Source organism: Apodemus sylvaticus, chromosome 2, assembly GCF_947179515.1.
Source record: "Apodemus sylvaticus chromosome 2, mApoSyl1.1, whole genome shotgun sequence".
NCBI classification, from domain to species: domain Eukaryota; kingdom Metazoa; phylum Chordata; class Mammalia; order Rodentia; family Muridae; genus Apodemus; species Apodemus sylvaticus.
The window spans coordinates 185,051,278-185,067,146 of record NC_067473.1 but is presented as its reverse complement, the minus strand read 5'-3'; the positions used below and the strand labels follow the sequence as shown (position 1 = coordinate 185,067,146).

Genomic DNA, 15,869 nt, shown 5'->3' with positions numbered 1-15,869 from the left:
CCATCCATAAATCACTAATAACTGCATTTTGGCACAGTCCTGGAGCTGAGTCTTTGTTGAACCCCTTGGCACCTTCTGCCTTTGGCAGCCAGTTCAAAGTCTCACTTGTTTAAGCAAATATATGCTGTACAGTTTTCAAAAATTATGAAGACTATGGCAACTCAGATCCCACCAAATTATCCAAAACATTTGACAATGCTTCAAAAGCCACATGGCCCTTGGACAGAGCTAACCTCCTCCAAGAGTAAACAATTTCAATGCCCAGGCACAGGAATCTGGTGCCCTTACTTCATTCAGGAATCCCATGCTCAAAACCAGGGGCATTAGTGGAGGTTTCTGCCCTGTGTCTTAGCTCTGCTCTAAGTCTAATGCTCATTTTTTGAACAAAACTGCCATATATACACACACACACACACACACACATACACACACAATGGCTGAAAAGCTTCCAAGCAAGCTGAGAGGCCATGGCAGAGAGGGCGGAATCAAAAACCATGGGTAAGACAAGTTAGGTCCAAAGTAAATATAATACAAAATGCCCAGAATAGCCCAGAAAGACAGCTGCTGACCTTGTCCTCTAAAATCTACATATCACAGTGCCAAATGCCCTATATCACTCTAGCGCCAAGTCAAAATTACTACTACAGAGGGAAGATATAAAGTAAAATCCACATAAACAAGCAAATCTGACAGTGCCACATCAACTTGCATTTGGGTACAAATGTAAACAGGGAGGACATTATTGTACTATGGTTAGCAAGGGATTATACACCACAAGCTCAAAACTGCCATAAAAGAACGGTGTGCACTCAGCGGGCAAGGCCTCTGGCCTTGGATCGTGATGCACAGACCCTTGAACTGGGCTAAATGGGGGGGGGGGATTTACAAACCCACTTAAATCCATTCCCTATTCTATTTCTGACGCAATGCAGGCCTTGGCTTACTGGAACCCTGATGTGGGAACCACTCGCCTCTGAAAGAAGGAAGAAAGGAAGGAAAGAAGGAAGAAAGGAAGGAGGGACAGAGGGAGGGAAGGAGGGAAGGAGGGAGGGAGGGAGGGAAAAAGAAATTCACATTTGGTATTTGGTAGCTGTTACAGAGAAAGCATAGTCTTCTAATTAAAAAAATAAATGCATGAAGACGTAAGACTGATATATTCATATTCTCTCTCTCTCTCTCTCTCACTCTGTGTGTGTGTGTGTGTGTATGTCATTTGTTAAACATGTGGGAGGCTGCTTTTTTCTCTGACTGTAGTAATACCGTAGCACACTTGTCTCATACAGACAGACACAAAGGAATTTTCTAATCACTACAAATATCCTGAGAATTGAAGATCGAGAAAGGACTCCTACAGCTTTGGTAAGAGAAGCAAATGGCACTTGACTTTCTCAAAGTCTACCCACACCCACAAGTGTTCACTTAAAGACAGAAAAAGATCAACTAAATTTCCATTTTCTTTTCAAGAGGAGCCTCAGTGTCTGATGGAGAGACCTTAAGGAAAGGCTATGGAAAAGCTCAGGAGTTACACAATGAGTTACGCAGCAAGTCTCCCATGCTGACCAGAAAAAGCACCAGGCAGAGCACTGTGGCCCATCCTGGTGAGAACTGTCACCCCATCAGTACAGGTGACAATCTCCCTGTATCGGCCTTGAACTGGCTCTGATTCTGGGATTTTCTTTTCAAATTCCTAATACCTGTGTAGAGTTTACCAATGGATTATTCCCAATACAAAAATCTATAATCCTAAATATTCTAAAATCCAATCCTCAGTACCACTCTCAAGAAATTTTAGAAACACTTCAGATTAAAGACATTCATTCACCCTCTACTTTTTTGTTGTTGTTGTTTTGGAAAAATATATTTCATATTAAGAATGCTCACGCCACAAAAAAAAGGGGGAGTCGGGAAATAGACACTTCAATTCCAGGGAACAGAATGACAAAGGGTACAAGGGGGTTATGAAGAAAAAGGCACAGAGGACACAGCCATGGGATGTGCTTTCCTGGGGGGGGGGGATGACTGACACTCTGTCAGAGGCTACACTCCTCTGTCAGAGGCTGCACTATGTCAGAGGCTACACTCTGTCAGAGGCTACACTGTTAGAGACTGCACTCTGTCAGAGGCTGCAAACTGCAGGTTCACAGCAAAGCACTAAGTGGATGCATAGGCAGGCCTATGTGGGTGGAAGTCATCCAATGTTACAGCTTTTCTTAATCCAATGAAGAGAAGGCAAAGGCAAAGGTTGACAGGGAGCTCCACCTCATTCTTACACATGGTTCCGGCCATCACCAAAAGTTGGTATAATCAGGTACAACAGGCTACACCTGACCAAGAAAGTAAGAATCAGTATCATAGAGGAGGGACAAAGGCGTTACCTGTGCTCTTAGGCACAGGATACTGCATCAATAACTCAAGAGGCAGTAATGCCTCCCAAGCCAAACAGACAAATGTTACATGAGTTTCGGTGCTTTCCTGTGCCGCTCCCGCTGTCAGGCTCAGGACAGCCGTAATGAGTAAGTGAAAAGCCACAAACACACACTGATTTTTATTCTGTTAATTCCACGTATGCACTATTTCAATTGTTTTCTGGAGATGAGGTCTAAAGCAACCTCAAAAACAGAATTCTCCTGCCTCAACCTCCCAAGTACTAGGATGATAAACATGCCCTGACACACCCACATTGATGCTGATATTAACTTTGTGTGGGGTTTGTTGCTGTTTCTGTCATCTGAGTCAGGATGCTGTCTGAGACAGGGTAGCTCTATGCAGCCCCGGCTGTCCTGGAATTTGTTATGTAGGCCAGGCTGAGTAACTCACAGAGATCCACCTGTTTCTGCCTCCCCAAACGCTAGGATTAAGATGTGCACCTCTCTACCAAGCACTGTCAGTATTTTAATCGGTGCTCTTAAATACATATTTCTTCAATATCTAAACAATAAAGCAAACCTAACATTTACATGGAACATTCTTTTTTTTTTAAGATTTACTTATTGTTATATGTAAGTACACTGTAGCTGTCTTCAGACACTCCAGAAGAGGGAGTCAAATCTCATTATAGATGGTTATGAGCCACCATGCGGTTGCTGGAATTTGAACTCAGGACCTCTGGAAGAGCAGTCAGTGCTCTTAACAACTGAGCCATCTCTCCAGCACCCTACATGGAACATTCTTAACTGCGTGACTACAAGGTGGGAACTGCAAATTGAAAGACAGACATAAGCCTTTAGCCATGACAACCCCACAGACTACATCTCTCACAAAAGACCTTCTTCATCCCTCAATGGAAAAGAAAAGGAAACACAAGAAGACCCCGTGCAGAACCCCGGTTTCTACTTTATGGATATGAAAACCCAGGATGCTATCACCACAGCCTTTAGCTTTGCACAAACGGTAGTGCTGTATGTTAGTTTTACCACTGTCCTCTGACAGCCTACAGAAAGCTGTTCCTTCAGGAGGAAGCATATAGTAAAAGCACCCTGAATCAAGAGTGGGAACCACCCCATTAAATAAATAAATACATAAACCTACGTATTTATGTATACCATACATGAATATGCAATGACTTTTAATCCCTCTACTATTTAGTTCAGAGGAAAATATACCTGACCTTTAATGAACAAAGCATATGAAGTAATATCAATAAGAAATGGATTTACACACACTCATAGAGCCCTGCAACCCTTATAGTCTGGTCACGGTTTCTATTTGTAAACACAAATTGCAACACAAGACCATCCTCACCCTTACAGTCATAGAAACTTCTGATCCTGGACAGGCATGAGAGAGAAGACAATATTAAGAAAAGCACAAATGTACACAAGATGATGTATTGCATTTAGTAGGTTCATAGAATTCACCTCTCTTCCTGTCTCAATCTAAACCAAATTTCTGCTTTTCCATAGGAGAAACCTGAGGCCACACGGTAGAGAAGGGGGGGGGGGCTGGAATTAGAGACTCACAGTCACCATTCTTTCTGGCTCAAGCACCTCTACGAGTTCCCTTCTCACACGAGGCTTTGTTGGATCATGAACTCATCATGTGCCACAGTTCTGACAGAGGTGGATGACTGATCATGGTCAGATGGAAATCTTTCAGACCTCAGATTGGCTATGGTATGCAGAATCAGTCACTCTCTGAGACCTCACCAAAACCCTGACCATCAAGATACTGCAAAACACCCAGCAAGAGTTAAAAGCAATGCCGGAAATGACAATGTGCAAAATAACCCTGCTCCCCCTCTGAACTCAGCTGCACTGGCCTCGAGCTGACATGAGTAAATAACTAAGGTCTTCAGTGGAGGGCCCTGCTGAGTGACACACCCAGGACACGGGACAGGTGTTTCCTACATCTTTCCTTTCCAACTTGGGGTTTGGGTTAGCATTCCCATGCTTAATTTCATAATGTTCTTTTTTGACTTGAAAAATCACTATGCTGTATTACATAGTCAGAAAGCTGCTGGTCACAGAATGAGAGAGCACCCAGGATAACAGTTACAGTAGCAGTGCCACGCTCACTGAAAACACATCTGCACTAAGCTGGAACAGGAAGTTTACGGGGCATGGTAATATCCCCGTTTTACAGGTAAAGAAGCTAACCAAGGGGTTATGGGACAAGAAGAAGGTGGAGCTGTGATCTGAACTCCCTCAAAGGAAAGCTCTAAGGCCCACATCCATTATGAAAACTACATTTCCCTAGTTCAGTAATTTTATTAGGTTACCTCCTGGCTCTAGACTCAGACTTTAGGGACTATCTTTCAAAGCTTTCTGAAAGGAAAATCAAAGCTCCCCTGAGTCTAGCATGCTAGCTCTGATCCATTCTCATTGACTCATCTCCCTAGATTCATCAGGTCTTACACACAAGGTCCTCCTCTGGGATGTCACTTTCCCAGGCTCTTGATCTGGTCCACCAAGTGTTGTTACAGTTTCTAGGGCAGCGCAGACACACCTCTCTCTAGACTCTCTTCTCTCCTCTGCAATCCCTTTCTATGCCATGCAAATAAAACCTGTCTGTGCCCAGGGACCAGCCTTACACGTCACCTGCATTCCAGGGAGGACTTCTGCCTGGCTGTGCCCCAGAGGACCCATGAAAACACTGCCTGTTCCTGGTGGGTATGGTGCTCAGAACATCACAGGGAAGTGAGCCTATCACTTGGCCGCCTAAATATCAATACTTTTGCTTGCAAAGAAGTCTACTTTCACCTCACTCCACAGATCCTAAATTGCTGAGTGGTCCATGAATGAACATAACACAAAATAGGCACAGAAATAATTAAAGGGTCAAAATTGAATACTGGGCCTAAAAAGACCACGTTAGGGAGAGTTAGGAGACAACTGCCCATGGGTCTCTGTGGCCTTGAGGTGGCTGACCTCCCAAGGTCTCAAAGTTTCACACATTGAGGAAAGACCATACATCCTCCTCACTAGATAGCTTAGCAGTTACATGCTGCTCTTGCACAGGATCTGAGTTAGGTGCCCAGTATCCATGTGGAGGACCACAATATCTTATAATTCTAGCTCTGGTAGATCTAACACTCTCTTCTGACCACCATGGGCACTGTACACACACACACATACATGTCCTCACAAATACATATATACATAATTAAAACAAAAAATATGAGGCTGGAGAGATGTTTCAATGGTTAAGAGCACTGACTGCTAATCAAGAGGACCCAAGTTTGAGTGCCAGCAGCCACCTGGTGATTTACAAGTCTAGTTCCAGGGATCCAATATTCTATTCTGGCCAGGCACCAGGATCCCAAGCTGTGGACAGACATACATGCAGGCTAAACATCCATACACACAAAATAAGGTCTTTTTAAAAATGCATATGTATGTAACAGCATTAAAAATAAGACTGAATAGTGCCTAAGTGCCCTACAACTACACAACTAGATTTTATCAGAGCAAGAAAAAGGAACAAAAGTAAATCGCATTTAGTAACAGGAGAATGTCACATACACACTGAGCCACACACAAAGGAATATATACTGTATGGTCCTAGTCATAAATTTTAAAGGCAAGTAAAACAACTCAAAGACACCAACAGTAAGAACACTGGTTATTCCTGGGACCCCGAGGGCAGAAGATCTGTAGCACCAGTGATCTTGTTACTAGAGATGCTGCATACACATCTGGAACATCTGTTCCACACAGCTATCTAGCAAGGGCATGTACTTGCTCCTCTATGTGTGAAATACCGACCCAGGACCAGTTGTCTCTTAACTCTAACACAAAGCAAGGTTTCCCTCCCCTCCCCTTCCCTCCTCTCCCTGTCAGGGTTCAGGAGGATCAGCATCACATTTCTATTATAATCACAACTCAGAAGGTCCAGTGTCCTGCCTCCACCATGATAAGATGGCATTGTTTTTTGTTTTGGGTGTGGGTTTGGTTTTGGACACAGAGTTTCTCTGAATAGCCCTGGCTGTCCTGGAACACCTTTTGTAGCCCAGGAGGACTTCAAATGTGAGATTTTTTTCTGCCTCTGCCTCCCAAGTGCTGGGATTAAACATGCTGCAGCACCACCTCCCAGGAGGAATGGCATTCCTACTAAGGATATGGCAATCAAAAAGTCAGAAAGCACTGAGTTCACACTCACCATCTGGATGACTGACAGGACACGCTGGCCCTCAGCATCCTCCCTTCTCTTAGCCACTGAAACATCTACCCAATAACTACCTGGGGATGAGGCAACAGGGTCAGAGGAGCGTCTGGCACAAGGTAAAAAGGTAGAAGAACTTACAGAATATATCTGAGCAAGTCAATCAAACACTTACCACTTAGCTCAAGTTCAGGAACAGTATTAACACTTGGCAAGAGGAATGGGGAGAAGGGAGGTCACTAAGCCACATGAAAACACATCCTCAGCCCGCGGGGTCACTGAAGAGCTGACAAGCCTCACTCCTGTGGACAAGCCGCCACAGGGTCTGAAGGCAAAGAGCAGCGAAGCACCTGAGAAGGAAGAGGGCGGGGCCTTTGGTATGCCACCAGGCCTGTGCCGTCCTGCTCCACCCGTGCCAGATGAAGACTGACTGGCAGACTGCCGTGAAGACACGTCTGAACCTGCACATGCCCATTTTCACCATGCTACTCTTGACGTTTAGATGCTTGTAAGGAGGGAGGAGCTGTAAGTTCTTCGGTATGACGTGCTGACTACTAACCTACAAGGATATCAGAAATGAACAGTTATGGGGTAAGCCTACTCACTTTAAAAGAAAAACAGGTTCAGCGTTGACTTCTCAGTGCTTCCAATCTTTCACATCCTTAGCAAACTGATCCATAGAAGTTTGGTACTGAAAAGAAATAAAAATTATGTTAAAACAGATTTCAAATCATAGCACAACAGGAAAAAGGGCTTAGGTGGTAAACTGTTACATAAACAACTCACATCAAGCTACTATCACAGGAGCGATTAAAACAAGAAAATTCATGTGAAGGACTTCCTCCTACCGTCTTCCTTTCCCACGCCTGGTACCCCTCTTCCTGCCTCTCTGGCCCCATGCTTTTCTGTGCACCTCAGCTATAGGCATCCTAAAAAATTCTTTAAAGTTGAATTTTCTGCTAAAATCACCACCATTAATTTTTACAACCAAAGTACTCAGCACACAGTGGACACTCTATGAACAGCTGTTAGGTAAACAAATGAATCGTGGTTTTTACAATCCATCTGTCCATCTCTATCTGCCCAGGAATGAGTTCTAGGATCTCCTACTAGATACCAGAACCTCACGATGCTCAAGGGCTAACGGATGTATATGGCCTAAGCCCACCATCCTGTGCACTTTATATCATGCCTAGATTATCTATAATGCTTATTCCTACGTGAGCCCCCATTATACTGTTCAGAATCCTGCCTCTTAAACCACCAGTGGATATCCAATATGGGGTCACATAACTGAATGTAGAGTCATGAGAATTTTCGCAGCAACAAAAGGTTTCAGAATATAGAATGACCAAAAAGCAATTCAAACATGTAACAAATGTCAAATGTTTCTGGCAGTTTCAAAAGACTTGTATGCTGTACATACAAAGCCTTCTGCTCTTGTAGAAACATAAAGGTTTAATTATGAAAACAAAGACTTTTAATATCATCTTAACACTACTCCTCATTACAGAAATAGCAAATTAGTCCCTTTAGATTACACTGTGCTAGAATGATTGGTTTTTAAAATCTTTTGTTTGAATTGCTTGCCTGAGTTTCTTTCTTTTTTTTAATTATTAAAATGAATTTTGACTTGAGATTGGAACAGAATTTTTAACTTTTTCTTAAATAGCGCTAAACATACTTTGACCATTTTATTTCATATACTTATGCAAAGTAGCATTCTCAGCACTATAAAATCAATTTTTTCTTGAGGAACAGAAGCAGGAGGATCACAAGTTCAAGGCCACCCTGTGCTATTTCACAAGTTTTAGGCATCCAGGGCTGTGTGAGATCCTATCTAAAAATAAAATAATATTAATCAACTAAAAACATCATCAAAAATCCAGCCAGCCATCTTTAACCATTAATATACACCAAAAAAAAGAACCCTTTTTTTTTTGATTCCTTAACAGTAGATGCTTGGCTTGTATATATACAAGTGTCTACTTCCCATGTCACGTAAAAATTTCTTGGGCAGAAATGGGTGACAAGTGGAAAGTTTAAGAAGCCCTGGCTTAGGGAGTAATGACAAGGGTGGGGGGGGGTCGTTCAGTCTGGGGACAGATGTAATTGCTTCAAATATTTTTTGTTCAACTCTGCTGAATCCACATGAGGGCCTATAGATATGGGGCCAGATGTACATAGGTGTGTCAAGGTAAAAAGAAACAAGGAGCTGTGTGGACAACACAAGACGACACGTATATCTCATGACTTGCCCTTCAGATACCCTTACCTCCTTTACATATTTCACATATAAGAAAAAAAACACTCCCGGGTATATTCACATACATCCATATACTTATATATATACTTATACATATACCTCCCCACCAAGACATGCTGACAACATAGCCTCGTGTGTCAAATCCAGCAGGGAAGGGAAGATCAGCCCCGGCTGAAGGTACTTATTTACTTACTCTTTTACCATCTCCTCTTTATAAAAGCTCAAGGAACAGGGTTTCAACACTGACACAGAACTCCTCCCTGGCAAGGGCATTTTAGGCACGAGTGGAGGGACACATGGTCTTTAAGGGGTTTCTTACCCCTCATCAAATCACATCAGGAAAGTATCTGTGCACTGTGCTTTTCCTTAAGTTAGCTTTACAGACACACTTTAGCAGTGGATGTGGTTTGTAAAGACAAGCCTGAGTTTCAGATCAAGCTTCCCTACAAAAATGAAGTTCAACTGATAAGCAATTTTCACTCTGTGTGTGTGTGTGTGTGTGTGTGTGTGTAAATAGTGTCAGATCCCATGAAGCTGGATTTCTATGAGGTTGTGAACTGCCAGATGTGGGTGCTTTAAGAGTGATCTTGTAGGAAGGCCAGCTAGGTGCTTCTGAGAACAGAGGCAGGAGCCAGTGAACATGCATGACAGTGGACATGCATGACAGTGGACACGCATGAGAGTGGGCAGAGCAACTTTACCTTCCTTTGTTTTATAATTCTGTCCAGAACTTAGTGAAAGTGGCCCATTGACTTGCTTATGAAAAGACTAAAATAAAAAATGTATATAATAATAAATGCTAAGTGCAGAAAGCCCTGTTAAAGTGAAGCAATGAGAGCAAACGACCCTTTCAACCAGTGTGAAACTCAGTGTGCTAACACTGAGCGGACTGAAACCAAAATCCAGTCTTCCCTTGCCGCCTTCTCTCTCCTCTTTAAAAACAAAACAAAACAAAACAAAAAATTAAAAAAAAAACAAAAAAACATTATTGGGTAATCAGTCCAGGGCCCCAGCGAGCACTAGGCAAGCAGTCTACGCTGAGCTCAGCCCAGTCCCACCCACCATCCCTAATGGGTCCTTTCTGGGAAAATGTGAGTTCTGGCCTGGATCCCAGAATCAAAGACAGCCCAGAGCTGGACCAGCTCATCCCTCCTTCAGCCCATCATCACTGGCTACAAGAACAAGCGGAAGGCATCCAAAACTGACTCACACACACACACACACACACACACAGAGAGAGAGAGAGAGAGAGAGAGAGAGAGAGAGAGAGAGAGTTTTTTTCCTTTATAACTTACTCAGCCTCAAGTATTTTATTACAAAAAAGCAAGATGGAAAAACCAGGGGGCTGTGACAAAGAACAAGACACAGTGGATTTCCCTAAGTTAGTCACTTCCTGGGTCCCACCACCATCAACCTCTCTGCTGGACATAAGTCAAGGGTTCTGGTAGAACACTTTAAAGAGAGGAGAAGTATATATTTATATTCTATAACACCCACTTTAAAACATCCAAAATGTAAAAAGGGCCCAGCAGTAAGTTAAGTGCTGCCTGAACTTGCTCCAGAGGAATTCTCTCTAGATTACTGAGGGGCAGCGAATATCCAACCTGGCCCTCAGCACAAAGCTCGCATTATCTGGCCCAAGCAGTACTGAATACATAAAAACATTGATAAACACTAACCATCAGCTTTTTGAGTTTTCATCATAGGCCCTGTTTCCCTGAGTCAAAGATGGTCTTTGTTATGTTGTTTTAATGGAATGCAAGAGACTTTAGTCACTTCCTCAGAAACTGACCTAGACTATAAATACGAACTCACCAACACAGTCAGCTACTCACAAAAAGGCCCACTGGCAAGTTTAATTTAAAAACAAGAGCTCGTTATTATACTGAAAAATAAGAAATAAAAGACCCAAACCCATATAAGCAACATGTCTAGAAGAAAAACCCTCAGTGTACCAACAAGGTCAATTACAAATTGCTTTTTATTTGGCTCATAAGCCTTTTCTACATACAGATTATAGAAGAAAAAAACAGTCTGTATTTGTGTCCATAAAATAAAACAAAACCTGATCTTTCCACAACCTCGGGATCACAAGAAAATGCTGAGTCCTTAAATAAGTGACGTCTATGCTACCCTTTAAAGGGACTCATTCATTCATGATAGCTAATCTAAGTCCTTTGCTGGTCTAAGGCCTGACCCGGTGCTAAGCAATGAATAGAGAGTGAAGCTAGTGTCTTCACAGTACCTCATGCTCCAGGCGTGACTAAAGTGCCCAGGGCAGGGACTCTACATAACCAAACATGGCTTTCCACCTATTTGGGTAAATAAAATTTTGCCTGGAAAACACCTGTGTCCATGTGTCTACATACTGTCCATAGCTGTTGCTCGTAAAATGCAATGTCAAGACTGAATAATACCAACAGAGACACCAAGATACACCAAGTTTAAGCTGTTTCATATCTGGGCCTTTAAGAAAAAGTTTGCAGGGATACCTACGTCCAGCCCATGTATGTTCTTTGGTTGGTTATTTAGACTCTTAGAGTCCCAAGGGTCCAAGTTAGTTGACTCTATTGGTCTTCCTGTGGAATTCCTATCCCCCTTTGGAGCCTGCAATCCTTCCTCCTAAAAGCTCCCATCCACTGTTTGGCTGTGGATGTCTGTATCTGTCTGAGTCAGCTGCTGGATGGAGCCTCTCAGAGGACAACATGCTCCCCACACATATATAACAGGTGTACAGCTTGGTCTTCATGTGGGTCCCGAACAATTGGAGTAGGGAGTATCCCAAATGCTGTTGCCTATACGACAAATATGTTCTTCTAGCTGGGCTGCCTTGTCTGGCCTCAGTGGGAGAGGAGGCACCTAGATTTGAAGACTTGAAGTGCCAGAGTGGGGGGATATCCAGGGGCCCCCATCTGTTCAGAGGAGAAAGGGGGAGATGGAGGAAGGATTATGGGAGGAGGTGACAAGGAGTGGGGCAGTGAGCAGGATGTAAAATGAATAAGTAAAAGATAAAATTAAATTAAAAAAAAAAAGAAAGAAAAAGGCTGTTCCTCTCTAAAGCTGCTTCAGTGACCCACCAATCCTAGCTGAGTGACACTGCTTGATATCTACCTGACAGCCTAACCTTTGGCTGCCTTATTTATATCACTTCTGATACACTAATTACTAATGTTCATTGCGAAAAACAGATACCAGATACTGAAAGCTTTATCTTTAGTAAGTAAACAAAAAATTAGTTCATTTAATTCAGGCAAAAACATCACATAGAAAAGAAATTAGAGAGAGAACTGAGTCAGAGGTATTAAGTAACTGCCCAAGGCTAATTAATGAGTGGTGAATCAGGACCATAGCCAAGGTAACCCAGCTACACAGCCCAAATTATTCATCTCTAGGCTACGATAACATTAATCTAAAGTTAGCAAGCCATATAAAATACAATCAAATCTCAAAAGGCTTATTAATTCTAAATGCTGTGTCAATACAATAAAGTGTCCCTCTTAATTTGATATCCAAAATAATAATGTAAGTTGAACTTTCCTACATGTTTCTTTCTGGTGCTATAGATAGACACAACCTTAGGGTATTAGAAACATAAAAGTCACTATATTCTTTACTGTGATGAGTAGTCAAGGAAGCTGATCACATGGGTCTTATACTAGCACTACAGGAGGCTTAGGCTTCTCAGGATGACCAGACAGATGAGACATGTTCCAGATGTGTACCCACCTGGTCTCATTGTTCCCATGAGGCTTCCACCTGGGAGAGGTGGAACAAACACTGGCAGCAATCATGCAGCACAGCCACCCATCCCATCCGTGCACAGGAAGAAGCCCCCTCGCTGAATCATCCCCACACTTCCTGCTTTCCCTGGGATTTCTGGAGGAAGTGTGTCAATTCCATGTGACCTAGTGCCCTTTCGTACTGAAAACAGGTTGATGAGGCTCCAACTGACTGGAGGGAATTTTGAGGAGCTGCTCAGCCTGGTCCCTGTGTAGGCAGAGCTGTCTCAGGTCTCCTTCTAATCAGGCTAGCCCCAGCTGGTTTTCTATGCCTGTAGATTGCAAGCCCAAGCTATACTGTGAATCCCATTCCAGTTTTTCAACCTCACCTCTTGTTTCTGGTCTTTCCCAGCCCTAGTATGGCCTGCATTTCCTCTGTTCTGCCTATCACATCTGTTCCTTCCTCTGAGGCTGCACTCCTTCTTCGGCCTTTATTAGGTGCTGACCTCCCACTAAATGCACAGTGTCTACACTCCATCCTGTATAGTATAACAGGAATTTCTCTCTCTAAAGATGCTTACAGCCTAGCAGAGGAAATGAGTAACAGAGACTAAAGCAAAGCTATACATAAAAGATTCACAGCTTCATCAGCTCCTGACTAAATCTAAAAAGGTCTGAGGAGAGAAAGGTACCTGGACTGGATCTTAAAGAAAGACCAGTGGAGGCTGAATGGTTGTTTCTAAAGGTAGAAGGGTAACACAGAGGGTAGTTAGGTCACAGATTCGAGAGCTAGACAGACCTGAGTCCAATATCTTGGACCTGTGGCTGGAATCGTGTGTGTAGGTCAAATACACTGGGCTGGAGTCTAACTCAGCTACATACTTAAGAGTGGGTTCCTAAGTCTTGTGTGAATCACAGCACCTCATATCTGCTCTCACTGCAGGCAGCATTAACTTTTTCTCCCATCCATCCTCTGGAGGATTTAATCGCACACAGACTTCACACTCTAAATATCCCCATGGTTCTCAGTAAGACTCTGTTAGGAGGCCGTAGACTCTCTCAGAAAGGCACTTGACATATGCAAGTTTTCAATTCAGGGTCCTCAGCAAGAAGCACTAAGGTAAGCTGTTTCAAGTTAAGCAAATTCCAGTCACAAGCTGGGACTGTGTGGTCAGTTACATGAGGATCTTCCCAAACAATGGGGCTATGTGGCTAGTTACATGCATACCTACTTCCTGAGCAATGGGTAGCATGGTGAGTTACATGGGGATGCTCCTAAGCAATAACACAACAACCTTGTGTTCCAACACAGATTAGCTTTCTGACTACCTAGTAATTTCTAAGAGAAGACAAAAAAAAAAAAAAAAAAAAAAAAAAAAAAAAAAAAAACTTTGTGGAACAGGCAGAAAAACAAAGCTAGCAATGAGACTGAAGGTCAGGTTGAGTACTCCAAGAAAGACATGATCCTTAGCCTCGAGAAACAAGAACAATAGAGCTGGAGAGATGGCTCAGTTAACAGCACTGGCTGCTCTTCCAGAGGACCTCCGTTCAACCCTCAGCACATTCATGGCAGTTAGAACTGTCAGTAATGCCAGTCCCAGGGATCTGATACCCTCTTCTGCACACAGGTGGTGTGTAGAAACATGCAGGCAAAAGCAACCAAACATTTAAAATAAACAAAACCTAAAACCACTACACTGAAAAGAAGGGGAAATCAGATGTTCAGATGCTGTACTAAGTTTTTAGGCCCAAAGCTAGACAAAGGGATGGTTTCTGCCTTCTGGCTTTTACTGGGCTCAGTGTACCCGTTCTTGTATGTCACCATAGTACAATCACTGGGTTTTAAAACCAGAAGAATAAAGCTGGGCATGAGGGCACACACACCTTTAATCACAGCACGAGGAAGGCAGAAGCAGCCAGATCTCTGTGAGTTCAAAATTGACCTGGTCTACATAGTAAGTTCCAGGACATCCAAGATTACATAGAGAGACCCTATCTCAAATAAACATACACACTGACAGAGAGACACAGAGAGAGAGACAGAGAGAGACAGAGAAAGAGAGAGAGAGAGAGAGAGAGAGAGAGAGAGAGAATATATACATATATATCTATATACATACCAGAGGAATATGTAACCTAACAGTGTTATCTGAGGTCCTCAGTCAACCCACTACCCCTGCTAAAATAATACTCCCTATAGTCCCTCTAGTTTTCTGAAGATTCCAAAGTATTTGCATTTGCCCTGAGTACATCAAAAAGAGCCCATGAAATATTCTAATTGAAAACTCTGAAGCAACTTTGGAATTTTAGCACTGTTGCTTTCTGAAAGTTCTGCCTGAACTGAATGTAATGACTACAGTATACCATTAAGTTATACACAAATAAGCACATACACATCGGTTTAACATAGTTCAAATTCTAAGTGTACCAATCTCCGTGGCAAACACATAAGTCTATGGTATACATTTTATATAACAAAGCACTGAGGCAAAGTGGATCATAAAAGACAACTGCAAAATCAGTGTGTTAACACCAACATGCAGAATATGAGACTGTGTACTTCAGAACTTCAGAGACAGTCTTACTGCCAGCACACCTGAAGGAGACTTGTGGCAGTGAGGTACAAAGTCATCCCATGCTCACAGAGAAAGTGTCCTACAAATACTGTGACAAACACTGAGTTCCTATAGAAATAAGGAAGAGATGATCCAGCAGGCCCTAAGACACTGCCACCTACACCCAAGACACTGAGCTTTTCAATTGAGCTTTTCCACCAACTCACTAACACGCTTCTGCAGACATTTACAATGCTCAGATCCCTCAGCACAATGGAATTTACATAGCTGAGTGCATTTGTAAAATCAGCAACATCAGCTCACTGTTGTTATACAACACTTGATCATGTCAGTAGGACGCCACACAGGAGCAGACAAACCTCAGTAAGGTCACCACAGATCTACAAAGTAGGTAGCCTGCTTGGAACTTTATTGCTGCAATCCAGACTCCTCTCTTTAAAGTCTGCTTCCATGAAAGATGGAAATACACAATGGCATGTAGATTTTGCAAACTTCAAGAGACTCCATCGCAACTCTAAGGAAGAGATAGGCTAAAGCATTTCCCACTCAGTAGCCCCTAGTGCTAAATAAGGAAATAACAGAACTCAGAGGACTGCTGCAAGCAACCATCTAAATAAATAAATAAATAAATAAATAAACAAACAAATAAATAAATGGCTAGCTTATTTTTTAAAATCATACTTACCAAGGCCAACACCAAAGCTTTTC

The 15,869-nt window shown here is 42.7% G+C and overlaps 1 protein-coding gene across 9 annotated transcripts in view; it reads right to left on the bottom strand.

Moving 5' to 3' along the window:
- Ppfibp1 (PPFIA binding protein 1) overlaps positions 1-15,869 on the bottom strand; it is a 138,297-nt gene that overhangs the window by 86,516 nt on the left and 35,912 nt on the right. For 8 of the 9 annotated variants that reach the window (XM_052175296.1, XM_052175294.1, XM_052175299.1 and 5 more), the window contains exon 2: positions 7,206-7,291. The gene's annotated coding sequence lies outside the window, so the exon portion shown is untranslated. Of the gene's footprint in view, positions 1-6,775; positions 6,951-7,205; positions 7,292-15,869 lie in introns of all 9 variants that reach the window. The other variant, XM_052175295.1, reaches the window with a different exon arrangement.